The sequence below is a fragment of the Arachis stenosperma genome, chromosome 9, assembly GCF_014773155.1.
Source record: "Arachis stenosperma cultivar V10309 chromosome 9, arast.V10309.gnm1.PFL2, whole genome shotgun sequence".
In the NCBI taxonomy this organism is placed as follows: Eukaryota; Viridiplantae; Streptophyta; class Magnoliopsida; order Fabales; family Fabaceae; genus Arachis; species Arachis stenosperma.
In genome coordinates, this window is record NC_080385.1 from 131,271,040 (window position 1) to 131,280,948 (window position 9,909).

At 43.2% G+C, this 9,909-nt stretch overlaps 1 non-coding gene across 1 annotated transcript; it reads right to left on the reverse strand.

Annotated features, from left to right (window-relative positions):
- Nucleotides 1-1,111: 1,111 nt before the first annotated feature.
- LOC130953190 (small nucleolar RNA R71) lies at nt 1,112-1,219 on the reverse strand. Its single transcript, XR_009075362.1, has one exon. It is a non-coding gene; the product is annotated as a small nucleolar RNA R71 (small nucleolar RNA).
- Between the last annotated feature and the right edge of the window lie 8,690 nt (nt 1,220-9,909).

Consider the following 9,909-nt stretch of genomic DNA (forward strand, 5'->3'; position numbering starts at 1 on the left):
CATACCCTGACCGAGCTCCCCAAACTCGGTAAGTTCATAGAAGGTCCGACCTCGTCCCAAAGCCCACGCCCGAGGTCGGACCTCGGACAAATAAGTTAAGAAGGCCCATCAAAAGGAACGAAGCCCAAAAACCTAAAGGCCCAAACGGCCTAGGAAAGGCGGTTCCACGAAGATAGGGATAAAACCCCCAAAAGATAAGATAAGATAAGAATATCTTATCCAGGGAAGATCACGGCCAACTACTATAAATACACTGGAGCACCCAGGTATAACATACATTCTACATTCTACACATATCTGCGTGGACCCATGCTAACTTAAGCATCGGAGTGTCATTGCAGGTACAACCACCCGCCGCTCAGCGCATCAAGCTCGGGTCACGGAACCCCCACCTCGGGTCTCACCAAGACGACCGAGCTCCACGTTTCAGGTAACCCTCGGAACACTAATTAAAGTTCGAATTCTCCTTCTCCTTCTTCTTTCTATTTCTCTTTTCCTCTGACATTTCAAGGAATCTCTATACTGTGACATAGAGGATTCCACATTTTCTTTTTCTCTTCTCTTTCATATGAGCAGGAGCAGAGACAAAGGCATTCTTGTTGAAGCTGACCCTGAACCTGAGAGAACCTTGAAGCGAAAGCTAAGAGAAGCCAAGGCACAACTCTCTTTAGAGGACCTGACCGAATTCTTCAAAGAAGAAGAACCCATGGCAGCCGAAAACAACAACAATGCCAACAATGCAAGGAAGGTGCTGGGTGACTTTACTGCACCTACTCCCGACTTCTATGGGAGAAGCATCTCTATCCCTGCCATTGGAGCAAACAACTTTGAGCTTAAGCCTCAATTAGTTTCTCTAATGCAACAGAATTGCAAGTTCCATGGACTTCCAATGGAAGATCCTCATCAGTTTTTAGCTGAATTCTTGCAAATCTGTGACACAGTCAAGACTAATGGGGTTAACCCTGAGGTCTACAGACTGATGCTATTCCCTTTTGCTGTAAGAGACAGAGCTAGAATATGGTTGGATTCTCAACCTAAAGAAAGCCTGGACTCTTGGGAAAAGCTAGTCAATGCCTTCTTGGCAAAGTTCTTTCCACCACAAAGATGGAGTAAGCTTAGAGTGGAAGTCCAAACCTTCAGACAGAAGGATGGAGAATCCCTCTATGAAGCTTGGGAAAGATACAAACAATTAATCAGAAGATGTCCCTCAGACATGCTTTCTGAATGGAGCATCATAGGTATTTTCTATGATGGTCTCTCTGAACTATCCAAGATGTCTCTGGATAGCTCTGCTGGAGGATCTCTTCATCTGAAGAAGACGCCTGCAGAAGCTCAAGAATTGATTGAAATGGTTGCAAATAACCAATTCATGTACACTTCTGAAAGGAATCCTGTGAACAATGGGACTAGTCAGAAGAAAGGAGTTCTTGAGATTGACACTCTGAATGCCATATTGGCTCAGAACAAGATATTGACTCAACAAGTCAATTTGATTTCTCAAAGTCTGTCAGGAATGCAAAATGCACCAAACAGTACTAAGGATGCTTCATCTGAGGAAGAAGCTTATGATCCTGAGAACCCTTCCATGGAAGAGGTGAATTACCTAGGAGAACCCTATGGAAATACCTACAATTCTTCATGGAGAAATCACCCAAATCTCTCATGGAAGAATCAAGAGAGACCTCAACAAGGTTTCAATAACAATAATGGTGGAAGAAACAGGTTTAGCAATGGCAAGCCTTTTCCATCATCTTCTCAGCAACAGACAGAGAGTTCTAAGCAGAATACTTCTGACTTAGCAACAATGGTCTCTGATCTAATCAAAACCACTCAAAGTTTCATGAATGAAACAAGGTCCTCCATCAGAAATTTGGAAGGACAAGTGGGTCAGCTGAGCAAGAAAGTTACTGAACTCCCTCCTAGCACTCTCCCAAATAATACAGAAGAAAATCCAAAAGGAGAGTGCAAAGCCATTAACATGGCCGAATTCTGGGAGGAAAGAGAGGAGGAGGACGCCACTGAGGAAGACCTCAGTGGGCGTGCACTAACCTCCAATGAGTTCCTCAATGAGGAACCTTGGGAATCTGAGGCTCAAAATGAGACCATAGAGATTCCATTGGACTTACTTCTGCCATTCATGAGCTCTGATGAGTATTCTTCCTCTGAAGAGGATGAGTATGTTACTGAAGAGCAAGTTGCTAAATACCTTGGAGCAATCATGAAACTAAATGACAAGTTATTTGGAAATGAGACTTGGGAGGATGAACCTCCCTTGCTCACCAAAGAACTGGATTACTTGTCTAGGCAGAAACTGCCTCAAAAGAGGCAGGATCCTGGGAAGTTTTCTATACCTTGTACCATAGGCACCATGACCTTCAAGAAGGCCTTGTGTGACTTAGGGTCAAGTGTGAACCTCATGCCCCTCTCTGTAATGGAGAAATTAGGGATCCTTGAGGTGCAAGCTGCAAGAATCTCATTAGAGATGGCAGACAACTCAAGAAAACAAGCTCATGGACTTGTAAAGAATGTTTTGGTAAAGATTGAAGACCATTACATCTCTACTGACTTCATAGTCCTAGAGACTGGGAAGTGCATGGATGAATCCATCATCCTTGGCAGACCCTTCCTAGCCACAGCAAAGGCTGTGATTGATGTTGATAGAGAAGAGTTGATCATTCAAGTGAATGAAGAATCCTTGGTGTTTAAGGCCCAAGGATATCCCTCTGTCATCATGGAGAAGAAGCATGAAGAGCTTCTCTCAAAACAGAGCCAAACAGAGCCCCCACAGTCAAACTCTAAGTTTGGTGTTGGGAGGCTACAACCAAACTCTAAGTTTGGTGTTGAAACCCCACATTCAAACTCTAAGTTTGGTGTTGGGAGGTTCCAACACGGTTCTGAGCATTTCTGAGGCTCCATGAGAGTCCTCTGTCAAGCTAGTGACATTAAAGAAGCGCTTATTGGGAGGCAACCCAATGTTTTATAATTAATTATTTTCTTTTGTTATTTTATCTTTTTTTGTAGGTTGATGATCATAAGAAGTCACAAAAACAATGAAAAAAGCAAAAACAAAATGAAAAACAGGAAGAAAAATAGCACACCCTGGAGGAAGAAGCTGCTGGCGTTTAAACGCCAGTAAGCCTAGCAGTTGGGCGTTTAACGCCCAGTCTGGCACCATTCTGGGCGTTTAACGCCAGAAAGGGGCACCAGACTAGCGTTAAACGCCAGTAAAGGGCAAAAACCTGGCGTTAAACGCCAGGAATGGGCACCAGCCCGGCGTTTAACGCCAGAAATGGCTCAAAACGTGATTTTGAGCAACATTTGGTGCAGGGATGACTTTTCCTTGACACTACAGGATCTGTGGACCCCACAGGACCCTACCATCACTCTCTCTCTTCTTCCCCCATTCACCAATCACCTCAACACCTCTTCCCCAAAAACCCCTCACCTATCAAATCCCATCTTTCTCTTCACCACTCACATCCATCCTTCATAAAACCCCACCAACCTCACCCTTCAAATTCAAACCACTTTCCCTCCCAAACCCACCCATAATGGCCGAACCTTTACCCCCTCTCTCCTATAAATACCCTTCTTCAACCCTTCATTTTCACACAACCTAAACACCCTTTCTTCCCCCTCTTTGGCCGAATACACCACCATCTCCCTCTTCCTCATTTCTTCTTCTTCTACTCCCTTCTTTCTTCTTTTGCTCGAGGACGAGCAAACATTTTAAGTTTGGTGTGGTAAAAGCGTTGCTTTTTCATAACCATTTATGGCATCCAAGGCCGGAGAACCCTCTAAAAAGAGGAAAGGGAAGGCAAAAGCTTCCACCTCCGAGTCATGGGAGATGGATAGATTCCTCTCAAGGGTGCATCAAGTCCACTTCTATGAAGTTGTGGCCTTGAAGAAGGTGATCCCCGAAGTCCCCTTTTCACTCAAAAAGGGTGAATATCCGGAGATCCGCCATGAGATCCGAAGAAGAGGTTGGGAAGTTCTTACCAACCCATTCAACAAGTCGGAATCTTGATGGTTCAAGAGTTCTATGCCAATGCATGGATCACCAAGAACCATGACCAAAGTGTGAACCCGAATCCAAAGAATTATCTCACTATGGTTCGGGGGAAATACTTGGATTTTAGTCCGGAAAGTGTGAGGGTGGCGTTCAACTTGCCTATGATGCAAGGAGATGAGCATCCTTACACTAGAAGGGTCAACTTTGATCAAAGGTTGGACCAAGTCCTCACAGTCATATGTGAAGAGGGCGCACAATGGAAGCAAGATTCAAGAGGAAAGCCGGTCCAATTGAGAAGGCATGACCTCAAGCCCGTGGCTAGAGGATGGTTAGAGTTCATACAACGCTCAATCATCCCCACTAGCAACCGGTCCGAAGTTACCATAGACCGGGCCATCATGATCCATAGTATCATGATTGGAGAAGAAATAGAGGTTCATGAGGTTATAGCCCAAGAACTCTATAAGGTGGCGGACAAGACCTCCACCTTGGCAAGGTTAGCCTTTCCTCATCTCATTTGTCACCTCTGTTATTCAGTTGGAGTTGACATAGAGGGAGACATTCCCATTGATGAGGACAAGCCCATCACCAAGAAAAGGATGGAGTACACAAGAGATCTCACTCATCATGAGATCCCTGAGATTCCTCAAGGGATGAATTTTCCTCCACAAAACTATTGGGAGCAACTAAACACCTCCCTAGGAGAATTAAGTTCCAACATGGGACAACTGAGGGTGGAGCATCAAGAACACTCCATCATCCTTCATGAAATTAGAGAAGATCAAAGAATCATGAGGGAGGAGCAACAAAGACAAGGAAGAGACATTGAGGAGCTCAAGCACTCCATAGGATCTTCAAGAGCAAGAAAGAGCCGCCATCACTAAGGTGGACCCGTTCTTTGATTTCCTTGTTATTTGTTCTTCTGTTTTTCGAATTTTTATGCTTATGGTTATCCATGTTTGTGTCTTGTGATCATTAGTGTCTTAGTGTCTATGCCTTAAAGTTATGAATGTCCTATGAATCCATCACCTTTCTTCAATAAAAACGTGCCTAATTGATAAAAGAAAGAATTGCATGAATTTTGAATTTTATAATAGTTTAATTATTTTGATGTGGTGGCAATATTTTTGATCTCTGAATGTATGCTTAAACAGTGCATATGTCTTTTGAATTTGTGGTTCATGAATGTTGGCTCTTGAAAGAATGATGAAAAAGGAGACATGTTACTGAGGATCTGAAAAATCAATAAAATGATTCTTGAAGCAAGAAAAAGCATTTCAAAAAAAAAAAAACCGAAAAAAAAAACGAAAAAAGAAGAAAAAAAGAAAGAAATAAGAGTTGTGATTCAAGGCAATAAGAGTGTGCTTAAGAACCCTGGACACCTCTAATTGGGGACTTTAGCAAAGCTGAGTCACAATCTGAAAAGGTTCACCCAATTATGTGTCTGTGGCATGTATGTATCCGGTGGTAATACTGGAAGACAGAGTGCTTTGGGCCACAGCCAAGACTCAATAAATAGCTATGTTCAAGAATCATCATACTTTACTAAGAGAATCATTAACACTATCTGGATTCTAAGTTCCTAAAGAAGCCAACCATTCTGGATTTCAAAGGATAGAGTGAGATGCCAAAACTGTTCGGAGGCAAAAAGTTAAAAGCCCCGCTCATCTGATTAATACTGATCTTCACAGATGTTTTTGGAATTCATTGCATATTCTCTTCTTTTTATCTTATTTGATTTTCAGTTGCTTGAGGACAAGCAACAATTTAAGTTTGGTGTTGTGATGAGCGGATAATTTGTATACTTTTTGGCATTGTTTTTAGTATGTTTTTGATATGATATAGTTAGTTTTTAGTATATTTTTATTAGTTTTTAATTAAAATTCACTTTTCTGGACTTTACTATGAGTTTGTGTGTTTTTCTGTGATTTCAGGTATTTTCTGGCTGAAATTGAGGGACCTGAGCAAAAATCTGATTCTGAGACCAAAAAGGACTGCAGATGCTGTTGGATTCTGACCTCCCTGCATTCGAAGCGGATTTTCTGGAGCTACAGAAGCCCAATTGGCGCGCTCTCAACGGCGTTGGAAAGTAGACATCCTGGGCTTTCCAGCAATATATAATAGTCCATACTTTGCTCAAGATTTGATAGCCCAAACCGGCGCTCAAAGTCACCTACAGAAATTCCAGCGTTAAACGCCGGAACTGGCATAAAATTTGGAGTTAAACGCCCAAACTGGCATGAGAGCTGGCGTTTAACTCCAGAAAAGGTCTCTACACGAAATTGCTTCATTGCTCAGCCCAAGCACACACCAAGTGGGCCCGGAAAAGGATTTTTATGTCATTTACTCATTTCTGTACACCCTAGGCTACTAGTTTCTTCTATGTAGGACCTTTTACTATTGTATAGAAATCTTTTGATCACTTTTAGATCTCTAGATCATCTTTGGACATTTTAGTTCTTAGATCATTGGGAGGCTGGCCATTCGGCCATGCCTAGACCCTGTTCTTATGTATTTTCAACGGTGGAGTTTCTACACACCATAGATTAAGGGTGTGGAGCTCTGCTGTACCTCGAGTATTAATGCAATTACTATTGTTCTTCCATTCAATTCCGCTTGTTCTTTATCCAAGATATCACTTGTTCTTCAACATGATGAAGGTGATGATTGACGTCCATCACCATTCTCACCCATGAACAAGGTGACTGACAACCATTCTTGTTCTACAAGCATCCGAGGCTTAGTGAATATCTCTTGGATTCCTGATTGCACGATGCATGGTTGATCGCCTGACAACCGAGTGCTCGCCTGACAAACGAGCCAGCCATTCCGTGAGATCAGAGTCTTCGTGGTATAGGCAAGAACTGATGGCAGCATTCAAGAGAATCCGGAAGGTCTAACCTTGTCTGTGGTATTCTGAGTAGGATTCAATGATTGAATGACTGTGACGTGCTTCAAACCTGTAACCTACTGGGCGTTAGTGACAGACGCAAAAGAGTTATTCTATTCCGGTAGGGGAGGGAACCAAACCGGTGATTGGCAGCACTGTGACAGAGTGCGTGCATTAGCTTTCACTGCGCGGATGGGAGGTAGCTGCTGACAACAGTGAGACCCTACACGAGCTTGCCATGGAAAGGAGTAAGAAGGATTGGATGAAGGCAGTAGGAAAGCAGAGAGACGGAAGGGAAGGCATCTTCATACACTTGTCTGAAGCTCTTACACCAATGATATACATAAGTATCACTATCCTTATCTTTATGTTATTTTCGTTCATCACCATATATATCTGAGTTTGCCTGACTAAGATTTACAAGATGACCATAGCTTGCTTCAATACTAACAATCTCCGTGGGATCGACCCCTACTCACGTAAGGTTTATTACTTGGACGACCCAGTGCACTTGCTGGTTAGTTGTGAGAAGTTGTGTAATGCCATGGTATTGAGCTACCACGTTTTTGGAGCCATTACCAGGGATTATGAGAGTTGTGAAAAAGTATAGTTCACAATTTCGCGCACCAGGTATATATAGGAGAGGGGGGCTCATGGTTCGGTCATGTATGGGTGGGTTTGGGAGGGAAAGTGGTTTGAATTTGAAGGGTGAGGTAGGTGGGGTTTTATGAAGGATGGATGTGAGTGGTGAAGAGAAAGATGGGATTTGATAGGTGAAGGGTTTTTGGGGAAGAGGTGTTGAGGTGATTGGTGAATGGGTGAAGAAGAGAGAGAGAGTGGTGGGGTAGGTGGGGATCCTGTGGGGTCCACAGATAATGTGGTGTCAAGGAAAAGTCATCCCTGCACCAAATGGCATACAAAATCACGTTTTGAGCCATTTCTGGCGTTAAACGCCGGGCTGGTGCCCATTTCTGGCGTTTAACGCCAGGTTCTTGCCCTTTCCTGGCGTTTAACGCCAGTCTGGTGCCCCTTTCTGGCGTTAAACGCCCAGAATGGTGCCAGACTGGGCGTTAAACGCCCACCTGCTAGCCTTACTGGCGTTTAAACGCCAGCAACATCTTCCTCCAGGGTGTGCTGTTTTTCTTCCTGTTTTTCATTCTGTTTTTGCTTTTTCAATTGATTTTGTGACTTCTCATGATCATCAACCTACAAAATAAAATAAAATAACAAAAGAGAATAGATAAGATATAACATTGGGTTGCCTCCCAACAAGCGCTTCTTTAATGTCAGTAGCTTGACAGAGGGCTCTCATGGAGCCTCACAGATACTCAGAGCAATGTTGGAACCTCCTAACACCAAACTTAGAGTTTGAATGTGGGGGTTCAACACCAAACTTAGAGTTTGGTTGTGGCCTCCCAACACCAAACTTAGAGTTTGACTGTGGGGGCTCTGCTTGACTCTGATTTGAGAGAAGCTCTTCATGCTTCTTCTCCATGGTGACAGAGGGATATCCCTGAGCCTTAAACACAAAGGATTCTTCATTCACTTGAATGATCAGCTCACCTCCATCAACATCAATCACAGCCTTTGCTGTGGCTAGGAAGGGTCTGCCAAGGATGATAGATTCATCCATGCACTTCCCAGTCTCTAGGACTATGAAATCAGTAGGGATGTAATGGTCTTCAATCTTCACCAAGACATTCTCTACAAGTCCATAAGCTTGTTTCTTTGAATTGTCTGCCATCTCTAATGAGATTCTTGCAGCTTGTACCTCAAAGATCCCTAGTTTCTCCATTACAGAGAGAGGCATGAGGTTTACACTTGACCCTAAGTCACACAAAGCCTTTTTGAAGGTCATGGTGCCTATGGTACAAGGTATTGAAAACTTCCCAGGATCTTGTCTCTTTTGAGGTAATTTCTGCCTAGACAAGTCATCCAATTCTTTGGTGAGCAAAGGGGGTTCATCCTCCCAAGTCTCATTTCCAAATAGCTTGTCATTTAGCTTCATGATTGCTCCAAGGTATTTAGCAACTTGCTCTTCAGTGACATACTCATCCTCTTCAGAGGAAGAATACTCATCAGAGCTCATGAAAGGCAGAAGTAAGTCCAGTGGAATCTCTATGGTCTCATTTTGAGCCTCAGATTCCCATGGTTCCTCATTGGGGAACTCAGTGGAGGTCAGTGCATGCCCATTGAGGTCTTCCTCAGTGGCGTTCACTTCCTCTCCTTCCTCTCCAAATTCGGCCATGTTTATGGCCTTGCACTCTCCTTTTGGGTTTTCTTCTGTATTGCTTGGAAGAGTACTTGGAGGGAGTTCAGTAACCTTCTTGCTCAGCTGTCCCACTTGTGCCTCCAGATTCCTAATGGAGGATCTTGTTTCAGTCATGAAACTTTGAGTGGTTTTGATTAGATCAGAGACCATGGTTGCTAAGTCAGAGGTGTTCTGCTTAGAGCTCTCTGTCTGTTGCTGAGAAGATGATGGAAAAGGCTTGCCATTGCTAAACCTGTTTCTTCCACCATTATTGTTGTTGAAACCTTGTTGAGGTCTCTCTTGATTCTTCCATGAGAGATTTGGGTGATTTCTCCATGAAGAATTATAGGTGTTTCCATAGGGTTCTCCTAGGTAATTCACCTCTTCCATTGAAGGGTTCTCAGGATCATAAGCTTTTTCTTCAGAGGAAGCATCCTTAGTACTGCTTGGTGCATTTTGCATTCCAGACAGACTTTGAGAAATCAAATTGACTTGTTGAGTCAATATTTTGTTCTGAGTCAGAATGGCATTCAGAGTATCAATCTCAAGAACTCCTTTCTTCTGACTTGTCCCATTGTTCACAGGATTCCTTTCAGGAGTGTACATGAATTGGTTATTTGCAACCATTTCAATTAGCTCTTGAGCTTCTGTAGGCGTCTTCTTCAGATGAAGAGATCCTCCAGCAGAGCTATCCAAAGACATCTTGGATAGTTCAGACAGACCATCATAGAAAATACCTATGATGCTCCATTCAGA